Source organism: Hirundo rustica, chromosome 13 (genome assembly GCF_015227805.2).
Source record: "Hirundo rustica isolate bHirRus1 chromosome 13, bHirRus1.pri.v3, whole genome shotgun sequence".
In the NCBI taxonomy this organism is placed as follows: Eukaryota; Metazoa; Chordata; class Aves; order Passeriformes; family Hirundinidae; genus Hirundo; species Hirundo rustica.
The window spans coordinates 9,374,547-9,395,879 of NC_053462.1; the positions used below are offsets into that span (position 1 = coordinate 9,374,547).

Below are 21,333 nucleotides of genomic sequence, written 5' to 3' on the forward strand. Positions count from 1 at the left end.
GAGAAACAGTGGCTATCACAAAAGCTTCAGCTGGAAAAGATTTGGATCTAGTAAAAAGGGAAAGAGAGAAAAGGGAAAAAAAAAAAAGAAAAAGTCCTTTATTAAAAATTAAATATCCAAAGCATGGCTTTTGGTGAAGAGTTGAATGGGAACCCACTACTTGGTTTCTCAGAAGTTTCTGCAAAATAGAAATATTGCCTGCTGGATCGTTGTCTCCACTTCACAGACAGAATGTCAGGTCTTAGCTGAAAAAGAACGCAGTTTTCACATCTTGAAGTCAAGGTACACATTCTCTTGCTTTTCCTGAGCATAGTTCCAGCTCATCTCTAGTCATTCACAAGAAGCCATACCATATATTAATAGACAACATGGCCTTGGAATTTATTTTGCAGGTTGCTCTATTGCCTCATAAACACAGAGATTCTGTAAATTTTCATCCAAAAAAATCACCATAAAATTACTGAAGCAATAGAAGAAGAAGCCTACAGTACTGCTACACCAAATCTACTTCAAGTACTGTGCTGCTCTTCTGTGAAATTCATTGTTCTTGAAGGGATCTAACAGCTTTGCCATATTCCTTCACTGATGTGGGTAGTCCAAAAGAGACAATCACAACTTTAGTAAAAATTAATTTAATTTCCATGGGACTGTGGGCTCCAATCTGGTAGGACCATCTTACACTTTCTACATGCAGCCAGTACTAACTGCTGTTCTTTACTACTTTTAACCTTAGACAGACATTTATGGCTGGGTAAAGTGACTGTAATTTATATCTGAGAAAAGCAGGGCTCTTGATTTGGAGCACTTTCCATGGGTGTAAATGACAAGCCCAAGGCAGCAGCAAATCCAGCTCAGGAGATACAGTTGGGCCTTTTCAGGGGGCTGGAGAAATGAAACTTTGATTATTGTGATCTGTACTGGGTAGATGTTGCAGACTGGCTGTGTGATGCTTTGCAGAAGAGGAGAATTTTGGTTTTGCTGAGCCGTACAGTGCCTCGTTTCCCACGCTTGGCATGCGACAGGGAACACCAGGCAGGGAACCCTGTGCCTGCCCCAGGCAGGAGCCTTTCCACGAGGTTTCCTGCACCTCACTTTGGGAAGGGTTTTGGGAACCTCCCAGATGTGCAGACACAGATGATGTTAGATATGAACACTGTGATTCTCGGTAAATAAACTCTTGGGAAATGGCAGTGCCCAATTAAATGGCAATAAAGATTTTGTTGTTTCAGTTTTATGCACGTTTTAAGACAAAATCTGTGATGAACTGCATTGTGTGTGCTTGCACCAAAATAAAGAGGGTAGCATGGCATATAAATAAGTTTAGCATTAGGCTGGGATCTTTTTCAAATTATGACTCACTAACAGAATTTTACAGCAATTTGATTACAATTTTACTGCACGGAGGACTCTTTTGCATCTGTTTCACTGATATCCACCTTTTAAATTTTATTTAATTTGTATTGATTTTTCCTGCACTTTCATAAGCAGGCATCGCACATCTGAGCGCACACAAAAATGATTACTTAAGTGATGATTTTAAAAAATGGAGGTACATTAGCACATGAATGATTAATTCCTTTTTGCGAGTACAAGCATCCAGGCTATGGCTGAGTAAAATATTGATGGTACAAAGGAAATGAACTGTTTCTTAATTTAGTTTTGTTCTGGTAATGTGTAACTAATGTTGTTCCCTTCTAGCAGTATGCATTTAGTGACCCTTTTAAATTTTAATACCTAATGATAGCTAAACTAATAGTTTCATGGGACATATAAGACGAGATTTTGAAAAGATGCAGATAGAGTTTACGTGCATTAATTTGACATATAACACAAACAGGTACTACAGAAGAACCTCGATAAAGTCTCCCCACACAGGCTGGCATTTCACTGGAAAGATGAGGCTTTTTTTGTACAAGACACATTGAAAGGTAGAGACTTTGTTGTCATACTGGTCTCACGAGGCTGTGGCATATGAATCCCAGTTCATCGAGGCCTGGTGCTCTTGCGAGGCACTTGAGAGTGTGGGCATTTCTGACACGAGAACAGAATGAGGCTGCAGGACTGCTCTTACCACCTGACATTTGGGCACATGTTTACTCTAAATGTAACTGTGCACTGAGATTAACCTCTGCTGGACTCCTGCAGCTCCGCTCAGAGGTACCTGCATTGTGGTTTCTCACTATTCCACAGCTGTTGAAGTATTTCTGGAAGTTTCTGCCTCAACTACAGCACCCTGAGGTGTTTTTCCACATATTTGCTACTAAATTCCGCAGTGGGGAGAAAGGCACTGAAAGCCAAGCACTGCTCACGCAGTCCTGCCCACACCTCCAGAGCATGGCAGGCCAGGCTCACCCACCCCAAACTTAAACCTGGTGCCAGTGGAACAGAGCAAGACGGGCTGCAAATCAAACAGAAACCTTTCAAATACCGCAAAGATGTGCGCGAGCAGCAACGTGTGTGAGGACACAGGTTAAGGTAGAGCACAGCTCCGGGCTTTGACATCCTCAGATGGGAACACAACCTTGTTACTCAAGGCTGATATACAGACTGGATTGCTGGCACTGCCTGCCCCCTGCCCATCTGCTGGAATGGCACTTTGCCCACAGCGTGGTGACAGGCCAGGTTTCATTTGGAGTAGGTGTCTTCTAACAATGGGTTTAGAAAGCAGCCTGTTGAAGACAGCAACTGTCACTTCTTTCTTCAATAGGCTATTTTTGGAGTGGGAACACTTGCTGGCATCAAGTGCAAAGGGCCTAAATCAGTTTCTGCTAGTCAGCTGAAAAAAAAAAAAAAAAAAAAAAAAAAAAAAAAAGAATCTCATTTGCTACAGTAACAGAAGGTTTGGGCTAAAAAGTAAAGCGATTGCTTCCATTTGCTCTTGCTGGCCTCACATGGGAGTGTTTATTGTGGATACTTAATCTCACTTTACCAAACTGCGTGGCAATTTGCAGGTGGGAAGGGAAAAAGAGGAACAGTGTATTGCTTTTGAGACAAGAAAGGGTGCTGCTTTGTTTAATTTTAAGCCATGATCCTTTGATATTTTCCACTGCTGCAATGGATATTATATGGTAATCCTGCCAGGACAATTTATATGTAAGGAAGAATTTGAGGGTTGGCTCCCCAGGATGACATTTGAAAAGTATAGTTCACTTTTTTTTTCCTTTTGGCATCTGAGAGAAAAGCGGGATCTTCACTCAGTCCCAACAAAAAATCAACAGGCTTTCTGTCATCAGGTCTGTTTGAAAGGTTTTTGAAGATCCTAGGGAAAACAGAGACTTAGTCACTGTCAAAAGTTCATGAAGGGGTGTAGATCAGAGAGCAAGTTAACGCATGCACTTCTCCCGAGTGCCATTCTGGATGCAGGACCCTGGAACGTGGGCAGGGTGTAAAACCACATGGCTTTAAGAGCAGCCCAGATGGCCAGCAACGCCAGGAACACGCGCACACGTGCTGCGCTGATCCTTCTAGGAAGGATTTTGAATCTAAATTGTCAGCCTGACATCAGTGCCATGACATTACTGATGGGCAGGACTGACAGATGATCCACCTTGCAGAGAGCTCCTCTCTTGGGTCTGCAGTAAGAAGTCATGTGGCCTCTTCTGACGTGTCCAAAGCTCATCCGAGCTTGAGTCCTGGCAATGTGATGTGATGTGATGTGATGGGAGTCCAAGGCTGACCATGTCCCCGATCTGCTCTCCAGACCCCAGTCAGCTGGCTGAGCAGTGGACAGTCTGCTTTTTCGCCGCTCCCCCTTCCCTGTCTCCCCCTGAGTCCACTCCCTTCTTCCCCTGGCAGCGCGCTGCGGGCCTGGGGCAGTGCAGGGGACTGGCCAGGTGGCAGGCAGCCTGCTAAGCCTGTGCCTAACGCAGCTGGTCTCCACATATGGAGAGTGTTTCTGTATGGTCTGGCCACACGACAGGTGGAGACCTTTCCATCCCTCTCTGGTTTGGTGCTGAGCCCTCGGCCTGGTGCACATCCGTGGGTAATAATGCAAGGACAGAAATCACCAACTAGGCATTCTCTGCCGGCATGCAAAGTACATATGCACAAAATAAGCAATCATTGAGACTCTTCTGAATGTGGGAAGTTACTCAGGCAGCATCTGAAGTACTCAGATAAAATATTCAAGTCTGAAACAGCTTTTGATAAGAAAGCTGAGAATAACCTGTAGTTATCTTTGGCTATTGGACAGTAGAGACTTTATAATAAAGTGATTTATTTGCTATAACATGGCTGCTAAAATCCTGGCACCCTGTTGTGCAACAAATTTTTTTTAAAAAAGTCAAATCTATAAAAGGAGCTGGAAAACTTTGACTGGAACCACAAATACTGTTTCTTCCATTGCTTCCCAAGTAGTGAACCACTTTTCATGCCCTCCTCTTCCCCACAAAGACACAGACGAGAAGAGATCTGTAGCTAGCAGCGACAGCAGCTTCGACTGCATCACTCCAAGCAGCAGAGGGAACACAGTGCCTGCAGCAGTCTCTGTGATTTGCCAAGAATGGAGATGTCATGGCTTACTCTTTTTTCCAGCTATGTCAGATAATAGTGTTGGCATTCCTACCTGAGCTTGTTTTTCCAAGGCAAGTACCATCCAGAGTATTTAGTTATAACTTGATTATTACTGGTTGTTGCTTTGTTATATGTTTTTGCGATGTAAATTCTTCCAGTATGTGATGCAAATAGATTTTGTAGGATAGAATAGGTGTCATGGCTAATTTATATTGCCTTGGATCCAAAGTGCTTTCTACACTTTTGACCCCACACACCCCCCTCTCCTAGACCAAGCCTCCTCCCATGACAGCTCCTTTGCATGACTGTTTCCTGCATGAGCTGTCACAGACAATGGTATTTCCCCAGACTCTGTGGAGCTCTGCATCACTTAAGATTAGTGGGCTGACATGCACAGTCATACAAGCAGCTGGCATACTGTGATCAGTGAGACAATGTGGGGCTGAAATGGGCCACCTATCTCATCGTCACCTACTGTCACCTCAAAGGTGAAAATGTGTCATCTCTCATTCTCCTCAGGAAAGCAGTAGGATATGTCCCTGGATCAGTGGCTTCCAGACAGGTGCACATTTCAAATGTTGATTGGGGGAAGGAGCAACAGTAACTCCAAAGGATCAAACAATCTGCACTCACTTCTGCCCCTTACTGTAGAGAATAGTAGAATAGAGAGCATATAGAGAGAATTTATGATATATAGAGAATAGTGATTGTGTGTGCTCACTTTCCATAAATGGAAATTTTTCTTCTGCACTAACATGCAAGGCACAGAACAGAGGAAAGGAAGCTTTTCATGGATGGCTCTGTTACAGCTACTCAACAGAAAGGATTTTGCAGCCCACAGCCAGCACACAAGAAGGAACACTGAGGTACATCAAAGCTAGAAGTAATTTTTTTCAAATAAACAGTAATGTTAGATGAGGCCACAAGTGTTGAAAGACTAATTAAAGGTAATCACCTATGTCTCAAGAACAAAATATCCTAGGTTAAAGCCAGATACTGAGATGTGAAGGGGCACCTACTAAAGAGAAACTCAAAGTAATATGCCAAAGGCAGCAGCTCCTGTCATTACTGATTGTGTGTGGGCCGTGGACTTTATTATGTGTGTCACAGAGGTAAAAGTAAACAGTTTGATCATCTTTCTTCTAACCTAGGATAAGAGTCTACCCTCTTGCTGGATAGGAATGCCATGTGGTAAGGCTTTATTTCAGAATTCATTCAGATACAAATTTGCAAGGAGTTTGTTTACCTTTCTATTCTTAGTAAGTACTGGTATTAACTATTTTCTAAGCACCCTCCCTACATCGTCCATGGATAATGTCTGTCTGATCCTTTACAACTGTTTCACTGTCACCCAAATGAGGCAGGTTTTTGGCTCCTGAGTCAGTGTTAGGCTGGACAGCTGGTTGGCCGTGACAGCCCAAGGAGCTACCTCAGACTTGCCCAAGGGGGATTCAGACTGTACTAAATTACATTCTTAGAGTCTTATTTAAGGCCTTAATCCGTGGAGTTATATTTGGTGGGACAGTGAAGGAGCAAGGTTTATGTGTCTCTGTCTGTCTGCACATGCACACATGTCCCATTGTTTTCTGTAATACTAAAACCCCCATGACTATAAAATGTCATCAGCTGCTACCTGTGGACTCACCTTTGTGTAGGATGTGATGGTTTGTGTACTAAGTCAAGCTGATTCATGTTGGATTTTATGGACTCTGGAATGAGTAACATGATACAGATCTATAGATAAACTAATCTGCTGGTATTTATAACCAGTGAGCAATTGCTTCATCCCTTTGCAAGTTCTGAGATGAGACAGTTACAGTAGAAAGTAGCTTTACTGTAGCTCTGAGCTGTTTGAGAATGGGAATATTTGATTTACCTTCAAGAAAACATCAATCATGTCTTTGGTCATTCTTACTGATAGAGAGCAATTCTTCTTCTTGGTAAGTCATAAAACACTTAGAATTCTGAGCTCAGTGAAGTAAATGGACAGATAAAATCATCTGCTCTCATCCTGCATTATCTTGTAATTTACACATAAAAAAACCAGTGGAATAATGGAATGTTTTCAAGCCTGTTTCTGTTCTGAAGGTCAGTGGGTCTCCACAGGACAACAGGGACTCATCACACAGAATCAATTACAGGATTAGGTAATCCCCTAAAATGGGACTGAAAAGTGATTTTGTGCAAAAGAAGTTGCTATACATAATATATAAATAGATAACATTAAGTGTCTTGTCATCTTGTGATTATATGCCATGAACACAGATTTGTTACTAATACATCTTTTCATCTGTCTATGCCTGGAAAAGGCAGCACATTTTACTACTAGTGAGGAAAAGTGTAGGTAAACACTGTGATGGTGAATCTGTACTGAGTAGCAGTATGACAAATGAAATTTTGGAAATTAAAATTGTAGGCTGTGAGGAAGATCACCTATTAATCTTGGAAGTGTGCCATTAAATCTAATTACAGTGTTTTGATGATATTACCTTAGATGTTTTGAATTAATTCCCCCATCAAAAAATGGGTGCTGTAATGCACCAAACCGAAAAGCTAATAATTGTACAGAAAATTGCGGTTTTTTGCTTTCAATCATTCCTGCAGACATTTAAAGTGCTGAGGGGAGTGAGCAACACCTACTGCTCTACACCTGGACCCAAAGAGCACCACAGCAATGCCTTCAGCTTGGCTTTGGTGTTGCCAGCTCTCTGCCCTGTACAGCTGGCCTTCACTAGGATCATTTTATGAGATTATTCTTTTGCAAGGACCAGGGATTAATCAGTTTTTACTATTGCAGTGATCTTTGCTCGAAAGTGCCATGGCTAGAACCTGAAAGAGTTGGTTTTTCTAAGTTAAGCCTGATGGGGAGCTTACAGGCAGGAAAGACCAGTTTTACAGGACTGTGCCCAGTTATGTTTATTGCTTGAATCCCTTTTATTAGCTTTGACATACAGTCATCCAGATTTCACTCCAAGCACATTTCATCCAGATTTCACTCTAGGCACATTTCAAGTTGTAAAATACACAGGACAACACATTGCAAAGGTTGTTTCTGTGTCTCTTCTGTCTTTGCTGACATGAGGTTATCTCTGCCAGCCCCACAGCCTCAGCAGAGGAGGAATTTCTGGCTTTCCACTGTCTCAGGTTCATCTGGGCAGGATCCTGCAGGATCCCTGCTGGCTGACCCATGCAGTATACTGACAAAGCTTTAAAGCAATTATTTGTTTTCTAGTTATTTTTATTCATTACTGGCACATCTCCTCTGCCTCCCCAGAGTCTAGATGGGGGAATTGGAGAGCCAACATATTGAATTTCAGCCGGACCTTTGCCTGAGAGCAGCTATTAGATTTATCACTTAAATATTCAATATAGAGATAGTTCTATGGGCTTCTCAAGGCAAACTGATGTCAGATGGTGGTGGGTGGTCATGAATAACAGTGTGGACCCATTTCTCACACCAGCCAGAAAGTTAAATCACAGGTATGAAAGCACATGCACGTGCTGATCCTTTAGAGACAGGACAAAGTTGCCACGTTGGGGTACACAGCCCAGCCTCAGTGTTGGCAAAAGAATTATCACTACACCTTCAAGTGACAGGCATACAGCCTGAGATTCCTACACATCCCTCTAAATGAGGAGGCAGATTAGAAAAATATTAAAAAGGGAAGGATGATGTTGCTAATGGTTGGACTCAATGATCTTAAAGGTCTTTTCTAACCTAAATGATTCTATGTTAAAGTGAATTCTTGACAGTCAGAAATACTTTAAACACAACTCTCAATACAGCACCTAAGAAGATGCTATGAAAAAGTGTTGGAATTGTTTTCTCTCCTCCCTGTATTTTACAAAATGGTAATTGCTTAAAAGCATCTCACATAATTTTCTGACAGCTGTCAAGGGTGAAAAGAGGGGTCTCCCATCATTTGGAAAATATGAGAAAATTATCTTCTCTCTTTTAAGCATTATAAAGAACTACACTCATATGATACCTTGGATACTATTTAGAGGGATAAATTTATGACATCTTTTCTTAAACTTACCCCTCTTTAAATAATACTTGCCTTATAAACAATTATTTGTCTGTATCAACACAGCACAGGCTTATTGTATTAGCAATTTGCTATTTTTAGCCAATTGGTGTAAATCATGAGCAACAACGTTCTGAAATGTCTCACTTCTGACTTGCATTGATACTGCTACAAGCTCAGGACTTGAAGAAGGAAAATGGTTGGCTCAGCTTTATTGCTTTGCCAGCCAAATACTGGGATTTTCACCAATATTCCCCCTGGCAACAAGATTTAGGGTGGTTGAACAGGGATATGATTTACATGCACTCCAGGCAGATTAAAGACCCATCTTCTTGGCATCTAAACCATGGGGAATGCGAAAGAATCAGTAGCTAAAGAAGGGCAATACCTATAGAAAGGGTTAATGGAGATGGGTGCTAAAGCCAGGAATGGTTGGCATCCCTCTAACGGAGGTGAGCATTAGGAAACATGGAATTCTGCATTGTGGAGACTGCTCCCATAATGAACTATCTGTTTCAGCCTATGTGGCTTTAACCCTGTTTTGGTCATGAGCTATCAGGCATTAATAGCTTGATCTTCCTATTTTCTACATTTATGTTCTTAAAAGTCCAAAGGAGAGAATTCTTCACCAATCAATAGAGATAAAAAGCCTGTTTTCCTTGGAAATCATCCTACATTTATTCACGTATTATACATGCCCGCCCTGCCCTGTGCAATGGCTCCCAGGATACTGAGAAGACAAGAAGACACATAAAACCAGAGCTGTATGAAAATAACTTTTCTAGGTTGTTAATAGCTACTATTATCAGGCAGACAAATGTTTACCCCTTCTATGGGAGCATTACTCATTGAATAGCACCTTAAATTGTCCAACTAATTTTATGCACTCATAATAAATAAATTCTATCCTCTTTTACTATCAAACTTAATTACAGTCAAGGTAAGTCTTAACATTGCACTTTGCAATTTAGATTTAAGGACAGTGAATATAAAAACTGCATGTCTACTTCATCAGGAATTATGCATCGATCCATATTAAATTACCTAGCGGTTTCTCTATGCAAGGCCTTGCAGTAGGCAGATATCTGTATGCACTGGCAAAAAGGAGAAGGGAGGAAGAAAATATTTAGTTAAAACAAAATGACTTTTAGGATATAACATCATCACTTCCTGGCACTGCTGTGATTTGACCATCTCCCTGTAAATGACATTTGCTGTTTTAATTGGAAATGACACAGCTTAAATGAACATGTCCTCAAAATATAAGTTTGATATTTCATTCAGAAACCCTTGTGTCCATGCCTTTGCATGCTGAGTCACCGATGGAGCTCTGGTTCAGCCAGGGATAAACCGTCAATTCCATTTCTCTTAGTACCTGTTATTTCCTACGGATGTGCCATTTGAGCTAACTTTTCTCGAGCTACCATGATCTGAAGGTGGTTTCCCAAACTTGCAAACTGCCCTGCACTGTGTGCACTGGCACCTCCTTACCAAATCACCCTGTGGCTGAAGTGGTGATGTGATCAACACACCTACTTGCCGAAATCAGTTCAGCTTTGGTTATAAACCCACTGGAAGCATTCAAGCAGAATGGAATGTCCGGTTTAAAAACAGTTTAGGAATACCCATATTTTAATGAATAAAAAACTCAATATGTTGTTCTAACAGAGGGTGGGTCTGTTACCAGTATGAAAATTTTTAGTACTTTGCTTACATTTTCAAATTCATGAACAAGTGTTGCTCAAGTCTGTAAAGCGCTTAGAGGGTGAAAAGTCCTTTGGACAGCAGGAGTAACCCGTACACCCTGCCCATGAGCCAGGGTGGGTAGGTGCCCCCATTACCACCTGGGACACAGGGATGGTCTCATTGAAGCCAAAGCTGGTCCTCGAGCTTTCCTGGCTCTTGGGCTGATGCTCGGTCCATTTTACTCTGCCTCTGTACTTTCAGATTTTGCTGATGCGTTTCTTTTGCAAATCAATCATTCTAGGGGTAATTAACATTTAAAAGCCAGGTTTCTTTTAATTCCATTAGTATATTTGTGACAAGAAATGTGTTGGCAGAATCCAAAGGTTAAGAGTTACAATGAAGAACAAGTTTTAGGATAAATGAAAGTTAAGGCCTAAAACAGCCTGACAATACCCCATTAATCTGCACACTATTGACACAATAGTGGTCTGCTGTGTCAATGAGGATTTAAGAAGCTTTGCAGCACATGTTACTGATAGTTTATCATATCAATAGGAGCCTGCATATATTTGTGTTTAAAAACCTGTGGCTGTGTAATTCCCTGACTGCACACATATTGTAAATGCACGTACTTTAAATCCTTACATAAAGTGGTTTCTAGCCATGCAGCAATTTTTGAAATGATAATAAACTACCATATTTAAGTGCAGACACAAGATATTAGTCTTGGCTGTACCAAAATCCTCTAAAATGCTGTACTTCCAGCTGAAACCCTTTGCCCAACAGGAATGTGATCTGATTCTCAACATTGTGTCACCCGCCTAATTGAAACAGAAGGAGATTTAAACCATATTAATCTTTCATCCTGATATATGGAAACCTTGAGTCAGCTTGTGGGTGGGAGGCATAGTAGGGAAGAAAGGTTCCATTCCCACAGGCCGCCCTTCTCGGAGCAGAGGGGAGCCCACAGTCCAAGCAGTACCAAGAGCTGGGCATCCAATGCCCCCACGGCAGGGATAACCGAGCAACATCGAGGGGTAATTTCTACATGGCAGCCACCGAAGGGGTGTATTACATGAAAATATGAGTGGCTCTTCTGTACTGCAGTTTTCCTGGCTGGCACTACCATCAGGAGTTTCAAAAGCCAAGGAGAAAATCCCACATTTTTAATGCCCTGGTGTGGGTAGCCTGCACCGAGGCACCCATCCGTACCCACCATAAATCCCCACCACAGTGGGTCTGCTCCAAGTGTCTCACTTCCAGTGCAAAGGCCACAGAGCTCTTCTGTGAAACAAATCCTTCTTTTGGAAGCACTTTCAGCTTTTTACTCCTGAGGTTGCGATTCAATTCCTAACCAAGCGAGTAGCCTCTATCGCAGCATTTTCATGCACTGTGCAAATTTTGATGCTTTTCAGATTAGGGCTGTTCATAAAAAAGAGAAAATAATGTCCTTACACCTTTAACCAGGCAGCAGCTCCTGGGGTGCCACATAGCTGTGCTGTGTTCGCTGTGAGGAAGCCCATAATGATCTTGCCTTTAGCCTGTCACCACTAGGAAACATCAGAGAGAGACAGCCAAGGGACCGAGTTGCCAAAAACGTCCTATTCCCATGGCTGGGAGATTTTGTTGGCACCATCTCTAAAGAGAATTTACTATGGGCCAAATCCTGGCGCCCTTACTTCGATGAATCAGTTCTCAAGAGGCAACGCTCCCGCTGCGAGTGGTGCGTGCGTAAAAACCTGCCAGATCAGCCCAAAATACCGCTTGGGAGAATCGAGTGCCTGTCCTCCAGAGGGGCAGGACTGCCGTGGGAGGCAACCAGCCCAAGGCTGTGCTGTGGAGACCCTGCTCAGCTAAGGGGCAGGAATCTGGGGACTGCGCATGAATGAAGGATATATTCCCCAGGAAAAACATCTAAATTACTTTTACTTGGAATTTTTCTTACTTCCCATAAGACAAACACAGATTAAACAGTTTGGCAAGTACTCCTTTTTTTTTTTTTTTTTTTTTTCCTTCTTCCCCTTGCAGGGGCATCCAAAATACTCCATGGTGCTTTACGGCTTAATTAATTTATTTTTCATGTGAAGAAAAATGAATTAGTGACAGCTATTTCCTGGACTTCATTTCTGGGATTAAACCCTTTGTTTCTGGAATATCTGAGGGGATTTTGGACAGGCATTTAAAAAGATGTCATTTCAAGGACATCCCCCCCAGCACCACACGCGAAGTCCTCGTCTGCAAAATCGAGTCTCATTAGCCTGCAAAATTGCATTTCTCGCAATGACTTTTTCTTTCCAAACAGAAATGAAAATATCTATCTTAAGAAGCGAACGTGGCGTCGGCGATGAACAAAACAAATTCTCGGTGGCTTCGCCCCAGCTGTTTACCTCCGCGGCCTCGGGGCGGGGGCAGGTTTGCCGAGGAGGGCTGGGAGGGGTAAAACTACGGGCGAAGTTTGCCCGAGCTCCGCGCAGCCGGCCGGGCCCGGTGCCGGTGCCGGTGTCGGGGCGGCGCCCGGCGCTGCCCGCGGCGGGGGAGGCGGAGGCGCGGGGGCAGCGGCCGGGGCGGTGCCGGTCCGCCCCCGCCCCGCCATGGCGCGACTCGCCGAGCCCCGCCGCCGGCCGCGGGCCGCGCTCCCGCTGCGGTGAGACCGAAAAGTTGTCCGCGGTAGCGGCGGGGCGCGGGCCGGGGGCCGCCGCGGTGCCGGCGGCGGGACGCGCGGTGAGGGACGGGCGAGGATAAATCCGTCCGCGGGAGGCGGAGGCGGGGATTGGGCTCTGCCGGGCGCGCCTCCCCCGCGCCGCCCCGGCTCCCGGCGCAGCGCCGGGATGGGGCGCTCGGCGGGGGACGGCGGGCGGAGCGGGCCCCGCCGGCGGGCGGCGGCTGCAGGTACCGGGGAGAGCGGCGGGAGCGCGGCGGCGCTGCCGAGCGGAGCGGGCGGGAGCCGGCGCCGGCCGCAGACGGGGCAGCCGAAGCGGAGCTCTCGGGTTTATCCCCGGCGAAGTCGCCCCGGGGCGCTTGGGGTGAGTCGGGGCTGGCGCCGCGTCGGGGGCTGAGCCGGCCCGGCCCGGGGCTCGGCGCTGCCGGCGGGGCGGGCAGCCTGGCGAGGCGTGATTTACGGGCTCCCCGGCAGCAGCCGGGCGCTGGGAGGCAGAGGGAGCCGCGATTCCAGCTCCCCATCAATTATGGATGGAAACAAATACTGGAGTCAGTCCTGAATTATCCCCGTAGCAGCTCCGCGCCCGCCCTCCTGCCGAAAACAATGCTCAGGTGCAGAGCGGGGAAACTTTTTTTTTTTTCTGGGAGGGTGGGGGTATTTCATCACTGCAGAAACCGATACAGCTGCTTTCAAAGAGTGATTAGAAAGGGTTTAAAGCCTTCTTTATTATTTATAAGGATGAATAGAAATGAAAGGTCGCAGAGATATATCTAGGTGGCTATTGTGCCCGTGTTTTAAAGGGCTGTGGAGTGGTTGTGGAGGGGGTTTTTTATGGTTGTTGTGTTTTATCTTGTGAGTTGAAAAACGCGATTAACTGCTTTAGGTTGATGTGTCGAAAAATTTGTAGTTCCGGTGGATATCCCACTTGTTAGCATGAATATAGCTAGTCTTAAATTAGTGAGTTTCTGCCAACCTTTCAGTTGTTTCTTACTTCTGGTCGAGATTATGTCTGTATCCCAGGCATTAGCCTGTGAGTAATTTGAGCAAAATTCAGCCCTGTGTGTAAAGTCATTTGTATTTGTATGTGTGTGTGGCTTAGAATACATTTGCTTTTGAGCATAGCAGCAGCAATGATGGTTCATAATGCTCACATATGTGGCACTTGCTGTACAGATGGTATTGTAGCTTATCCATGTACACACACACACACGCTTCACACATAATGTGCAGGAATTACAGCAAACTTCCTCCAGAATACTGTTCAGCGCTCTGAAAATGCGTGGCAGTTTTTTCCCTGCTTATTTCCTTTGGGGGGAAAAAGCATGCATCTTTATTGGGATACCTTTGTGCTTCAAGTTGTTGGTCTTATTAATGTTCCCTAAATATTATTTGAAGAAACAGCTTCCTACTGTCTTAGAGGCGTTTACTGCTGGTCTGTTGCTCTCACATACAAATACTTTCACAGAGAATTTTCTGAGGTTCTCTCCTTTTTCCAAGTCCAACAGGAAGCTCATTGTAAAGCTTTGCAATTACTTTTGTGGCAAAAGAGAATAGACGTTTTTCCTGCTTTATTCATGCTATAAAATTCTGTGCACCTCTAAAGTCTACTTCAGTTCCTTTCAGTAAATTAAGCTGTATGGAGTCATGTTTAATGTAGTAAATGACGGGCATATTTTGTTATGTTGGCAGATATTGTATAAACATTTACTCTGGCTTAGATAAAAACAAATTGCCAGCTTAGTGCTCTGATTTCTTCTCTATATAATTATGAACTTCAACAGTTTTTGTAACTAATATAAAGCTTGGGGTTTTTTTAAATCAGGAAGAAAAAGTTTGTAGTAAGAATTTATTAGGATTCTGAATTATGTAGCTCAGATTTGTTTTCAGAAAGGCAGCCAAAAAAGTATAACCCAGAGGTTCTACATTGGTTTATTTAACCAGCTTCTCACTTTCATCTGCACCTTTAGTTGCAGTGAACATTCCTCCCCCATATCCTGCAGTCTGTCACTACCTGTTCTCCTTTCTGGTGAGATGCAACAGAGATAACATCATTTTCTAAATGTGCTTTGTGTGATGCAGGAGTGTGTGCCAGGAATACAGTGATGGCCCTGTCAGAGCTCTACAAACCAGCTGTATGGCTGCGGGTTTTTCCCCCCCAGCCTCTCGCGCCCTTTGAGCTGGACCATCTGAACGTTTCTGGGAATGGCTGAGCTGAGCTGACAGTTAGAACACATGGTTGAGCCCTTGGAGCAGCCATAACTTTGCTGTCTGATTATGAAGAGCACACATTTAGATAGGATGCTTAATTATAGATGCAGATCACTCTAAGCTGGTCTTTGATCCAATCAGTCGCGTCATGAGAGGTGTGATGAGGAAAACTCCACCCTGAAATTCAGTTCAAAGTTTATGTTAGGCATTTGTAATAATGTATCTTCTGGTCTTACTACAGTTGATCACATTCAGGTTTCAGTTTTTATGTGTTTTAAATTCTTTTTAAAACATTAATACATTTAACACAGGGCTCAGTATCCCCTGAAGTCAGGTTAGCCCAGTTAGATGGACAGAACCTGTATGGAAATGTTGAAATGCTGTTTGTTTGTTCTTCTGAAAAATAAAAAGCAATTTGAAATCTGAAGTCAAGTGGAGATCAGGGGTGAATATGGTCAGTTTTCATCAGGTGTAGAAAAATGGTATGACTGAGATTGTTTCAGTTCTAGTCTTTCTTTGTAAGACAAAGGAAACAGTTACTTCAACAGCTTCTGTGCCTGTATAAGCTTAAGTGGAGCTTACTTATGTTGCAGTGCCTGATATTTTTCAAGGCTTAGACTGTGTGTTTGCTTACTGAACAGAGGAGATGATGGCTGATTACATACTCATATGTTAAACATACCTCTAATTCCAGATTGATAAAATCAGATACCTTTGATTGATAAAGTAATAATTTGCTTCACAAGTAATTAAGAAAAGATGGAATAAGGCATATTACTGGCATTGGGTAGTACAAGTTATTTTCAGTCTTAGCAACTCCGTATGTAATTAAAACAGTTCAAATGTCGCTTTCGTCAGAACTGCTGCTCAAACAGATGATCCCTTCTTATGCATCCGATAAGCTACTGCAGTTACTGTTAAAATCCATCTAAGCCATTTTATTAAGCTGTTACTTGTTCTGTGAATAGCTGCCAGCCTTAAGTTCAAAAGAAAGTGGGTTCTGATTTGTTCCCATGTCACATGGAAGAGGTGTGCAGTGAGAATAGCATTACTGCCCGTTCAATGCTGTGTGTGTTGTCTGCCATAGCCTGCTTTCCCTCGCTGTGGCTTGACAGTAACTAGAGTACGGCTAATATCAGAAGTTGATTCCGTTTATTCAGAAAGGAAGACTGTTGAATTGTCCCACTTCCAAAGTCAAATGTTTGTGTTAACCACAGAGATCAAATCCATAGTGCATATATACAACATATGAGCAGTATTTATTTCCCTAACGTTTCTATTCCATTCGGCTTTTGTTAACTAACCCAGATTAGCATTTTAACAACCCTGAAGTGAACTTCTGCCATTCTCCCCGCTTGGACAGTGTGTGTAGACCATCCATCATCCTGTCCTTGGCCACAACAGGCTACTGGCTCCATAACCATTTGGAGCTACACAGAAACCACCCGACTGTGAACAGCACAGCTGGCTACAGCAATTTTTTCTTCCACGCCACTGGCAGCATTGTCTGGCTATGGTAACTAAAGTTAACATCCAGAACGTGAAGTTTCTTTCATTCTGGCACCCCTGCCCAGCCCCGCTGCAGCTCGGTGTGCACACCTGCCGAAGGAAGGGCCACAGAATAGCAGGGAGGAGTGGGGCAACCGCTGGACTCTTGCTTTTCGAGGCTCCGGTTTGGAGGCGGCAACCTGTTGTTTGGAGTGGGATGACATTAACCCTGTCCGTGCCTGAGAGGGAGCTTGCTGGCTGAATCCTGTGTGCGCTCAGTGTGCACATCGGGGTGTGCTTGGGAAGCGCCAGCTAAAGAAACAGAACTTGCTGCCTTAACTTAGCCGCACAAGCTGCCAAGGAGCACAGAAAGAAATGGAGGATTTCGGCTGTGTATTTCACACATTCTTGTAGAAGCCTTTTTAGTTCCACAACGGAAACCATGTGATTTCACAGGATCTGTGCCCAGACTCTAATACTTGCTACAGATGCTTTCCTTGGTTTGTTTTGCGGCTCTATGAATGCAGTAGGAAAGAAGTTGTTACAGGATTTGTTGTTCTAATTCTGACGTGTGCTGTGAATGGCAGGTAACCAGCAGGTGAGGGTACTTGTGACTCTCTGCTAATTTTACTTGTTAAGACTTTTGCATAATTTAAACAAATTGGCCTAGCATGGCTGGCTGTCATGTGTGAGCCACTGCTTTCTTGCTAGAAGAGAACTTTTGCTTTCAAGAGCAAAGGAGGTCAAGAGGTATTAGTGGGAAGGGAGGGGCTTGGTGGGAGTGGAGGAGCAAAGAAGTGGCGCTGGAAGAGGAGGAGCAAGGAGCTCAGGCAAGCAAGTGACATTCCTTCTGTCCAGAATGGTTACAAACCTTGTAAACTAAATCAGTCCCTGGACAGCTTTGATTTATATTCTCACACAGCAGAATGGCCTTGGTCTGCCTGACCTTGGTAACATAACAGAGGTCGTATTTGCACACAGAGACTCTTCATGCAAAAAGGTTTGTTGTTGCCATTACTTTTTTTTTTTTTTTTTTTTTTTAAACTGTTACATCTAAAAGCCAAATTGTAGCCCAGTTTTCTAATTGGACAGGCACTGGAAAAACACCGAATGAAAGGGATGGATCCTGTTCCCACAGTGGATGGTTTAAAAGAAGAGATGGCAGATGGGTACAGTCGGGCAGTGGCCTCTAGAAGCAGGAGAGCCATGTTGACCTGGATAATCAGCAGCTGTGCTGGTGCACAAGCACCTAAACATAGCTGAGCTGTGTGTGTCAGGGACAGGGAGCACGCACACTTTGGCATCAGAGGCAAAGGGGAGCTTTGAAGAGGGCCTGGGATGAGAATGAGGAATTAATTGGCAGATGCGTGCTAGGGGGCTCTTCAAGTGTGTGAGGGACAGCAGGGAGGCAAACACGGAGCCGCTCTTCTAGAAAGGTAACAAGTGACTGCTGGGGACCAGCATCACAGGCTGGCTGCCCACCAGTGGTGGGAGTGAAACCTCAGAAGTGATGAGAGCTGATCAGCTGGTCATTCAGCTATTACTGCAATAATAGGCTTTTCTTAATGTAGTTCATCTTTTTTTACCAAATGGTCGTGGCAGCTGGGACTCTGCTTTCTCAAGCAGCAGTAAAGTACCAGCTCACACCTCTGCTGGGTAGGGCCTTCCTCAGAGCTTTATTGTGGTGTGAAACAAAAGGTATTTCCCTCAAGTGCTGCTGCCTCGCCCCCCAGGCGTGTGTATGGGCGCTGGTGGTGGGCAGGGACTGCAGCACCAGCACAAAGTGTTGCTGCTATTTCAGTGTCTGTCTATCATGACAGATGCACTTAGGGGTCAAAAGAAAGTCTTCACGCTTGTGTGTCAAGCCCTTGTTTGTGCCGTGCCTCCATTTAGGTACCCCCTTCCCGTGTTGTGTGAACACCTACGTGTCCTGTCAGGCTGTGTGACCATCGTGGTTTGGGAGACCACCGAGAAGAAAAACGAGTATTTAATTTACAAAACCCTGCCTGTTTCGTTAAGGCTGCAGTATAGGTATTTTAGATGGCACTTGAATGTAGCCCAGAGTGAGGGAGCATGGCTCTACCTGTTGGTGTGATGGTAGCTAAAGCACGAAAGGGCTGTGTCGGCAGCGTGCGCTTCCTGAGCAGCCCTCAGGAGGGAAATACCGGAGCACTGCCTGGTGGGTCAGTGCCCTGTGGAAACAACTTGAACCAACCAACCTGCAAGGCAGGAGAGGGCCCTCTGGCTCTTTGACAGCTGTCCAAGAGCCAGCTTTGGCACCCCTTGCAAATATAGCTCTTTTGTGTACCTGGGGACGGGTGCCGAAGAGAAGGGAACGGATAACAGAGGAAAAGCAGTAGTGGGAAAGCTGTCAACAGTGTGTGAACAATGTCCCCAGGTGTCTCATGAAAGGAGTAATAAGGGAGGGGGGAAATAATCTTGCAGAGTTGAATGGTTTCTTTCAATTTGCAAACTTCTCCCTGTGACAGTTTCTTTAACCCAGCACGTGTTTATCAAAGATTAACACCGAAAAGCTAGTAATTTGTTTTTGCTCAGTAAATCATATTTTCTTCATAAGGTAAATGCTGTGTGGATATTATTAGCATTATGTAGGGTTTTTTTTTCCCTGATGATAACCTTAGACAAAAATAATCAAATCTCGTGCTTTGGGGATTAATCTGATTTCCTGCGAGAGTATGGATAAAATTTTTGTGTGTTTTGCGTACCACTATACGGGTTTTACTGTGAGAGTGGATTATGGCTTTCCCTCCCCCTAAAGCATCAGGTTTTCATCCTCACCAAAAACATAACACTGCTCATGGCTAAACAGTGGTCTTCAGCAGCAAGCTGTGCCAGCACAAACCTAAATGTTTGGTGCAGATGGGTAAGAAAAATAGACCTGCAGATGTAAATAGTGTGGGGGGTAGGTATGATTATCTTGTCATGTTGTTACACTGGCCAGTATTACTCCTGAGGATCCCAGGATTTAAGGAAACGTTGTAATTGTGTTGGGGATCTGTGGAGCCTGGTGTGGAAGAGGGGATGGGACAGGTTGTAATAGAAAGCTTTGAAGCCCTGCGTCTCCTTTCCTGATTTGGTGCAGATTTCCTTCTGACCTTGATTCCAGCACTTGCAGGCCATGTGTTACTGATTTTTTTTTTTTTTTTTCTTTTTTTCTGAAAGGTCTGATCTGTGACTTCTCTGTGGCTCACTAGTCAAAATGCCGAAGTATTTTGCTGGCAATATTCCCCTGTCTTGCAGAGTGAATGTTATCATGAGGTGATGAAGTAAAAGAGAGGAAGGCGAGCTGGTGCCCAGCATGGCTGCATCCAGTTGCAAACACTGCCTTGGCTGGGCTCTGCAGGTTGTGTTTGCTCTGTGGAAAGTGGGCAGTTCTGTGGTGCAGAGTTCCCCAAATCAACACAGGGATGTGCCCGAGCTTGGGACCCAGAGCAGGGAGAGCCATGGCTGCACATTCCACCAGTCCTGTCTCCAGCCCCGAACTGGCAACAAAGAGGTGTTGTTTACCTTACTGCATTTATATCAGTTTGATAACTTCAACAGGCTGCAGGGCCAGGAATCAGCCAGATCAAATGCTGCACTAATACATCTGATTTCTAAATAAATAAAAACAAATCTTTCACCACCACTCTGCATTTCTGGTAAGCCAGGTCCCCCTAAAAGACCCTCAGCACAGGCACCTCTCAAGGCATATCCCTGTCCCTCTGACCATCCCCAGGGTCTCACAGCCTGAGCACCGGTGTTCCCCCCTCTCCCCTGTGAATATGTATATACATACTTTTACAAATACACACTTGGAGACTACAAAGGCAGCAAATGTGATAATGTGATCCAACTGTTCAGTGCTAGGCTAGAAAGAAGTATTTTTCTGCCATTATGTGAAAATTTAGCGTGACTGGAACAGAGTCTGCATTTGATTAGGCAATTTAAGAAATGGAAGAGACTTCATACTGTAGGGCAGTGCTGCAAAACAATTGCTCGGAACATGTTCTAAAATTGGTTTGCCTTCACCAGATTTCCATGTGTTTCTGCACGACATCTCAAATGAAAGTATGAGCAGTCACGTGGCGAGTGACAACATTTTGGTATTATGGTAAATAAAAGCAGCAGTTTAAACAATTACTCCAAATCCTGAGAACACTTTGTGATTAAAAAAAAAAACCAAAAAAACAAGAAAACAAAACTCTCTACTGTCAGCCTGGGAAAGACATTTCATAACACATCCTTTTACTGATGTAGTTAATCTTTAATCATAACAAGGTATCAGTAATTGTTAACTTTGAGCTTAAGGCTCCTCCAGGTTTTCATTCCTGTGTTTTGTACATGTAATTGATGGTGCACAGGAAAGGGGCAGGGCACATGCTTTGCATGTACAATTAGGTAACTGGGTGGCCAGCTACTAGATTTGTCCGTGCAGAAAAACCAAGGCTAGTTAAAAACGCGTCATTCCCCAGTCTCTGTAGGCAGTATTCCTGCAGCAAGGCTGGCTGACCATTCCAGCCCTGAGAATGGCATACTGAGAATCCCAGCACAGTGCTTAGGATCTCTCATGTGCTTCTTGCCAGTTGAGTCCTCTCCTGTCTCTCCCCCTTTGCATTTTCCGCAGCCATTTACTTTCTCTCTGAAGTGAGAGCAGTGACATGCAGCAGCCTTTTCCCCAGCAGCAGCAGCTCAAGCCAGCAATGCTCCAGCAAGGCACAGTGATGAGATGCTGGAGGGATGTTTGTAGCA

The 21,333-nt window shown here is 44.2% G+C and overlaps 1 protein-coding gene across 15 annotated transcripts in view; it reads left to right on the forward strand.

Annotated features, from left to right (window-relative positions):
• SEMA6D (semaphorin 6D) overlaps positions 1–21,333 on the forward strand; it is a 210,370-nt gene that overhangs the window by 166,133 nt on the left and 22,904 nt on the right. For 2 of the 15 annotated variants that reach the window (XM_040076878.1, XM_040076890.1), the window contains exon 1: positions 13,146–13,249. The exons of 10 other annotated variants lie outside the window; for them this stretch is intronic. The gene's annotated coding sequence lies outside the window, so the exon portion shown is untranslated. Of the gene's footprint in view, positions 1–12,112; positions 12,209–12,814; positions 12,871–13,145; positions 13,250–13,362; positions 13,497–21,333 lie in introns of those variants that run through there. 3 more of the 15 variants (XM_058422322.1, XM_040076882.2, XM_040076881.1) reach the window with 3 other exon arrangements.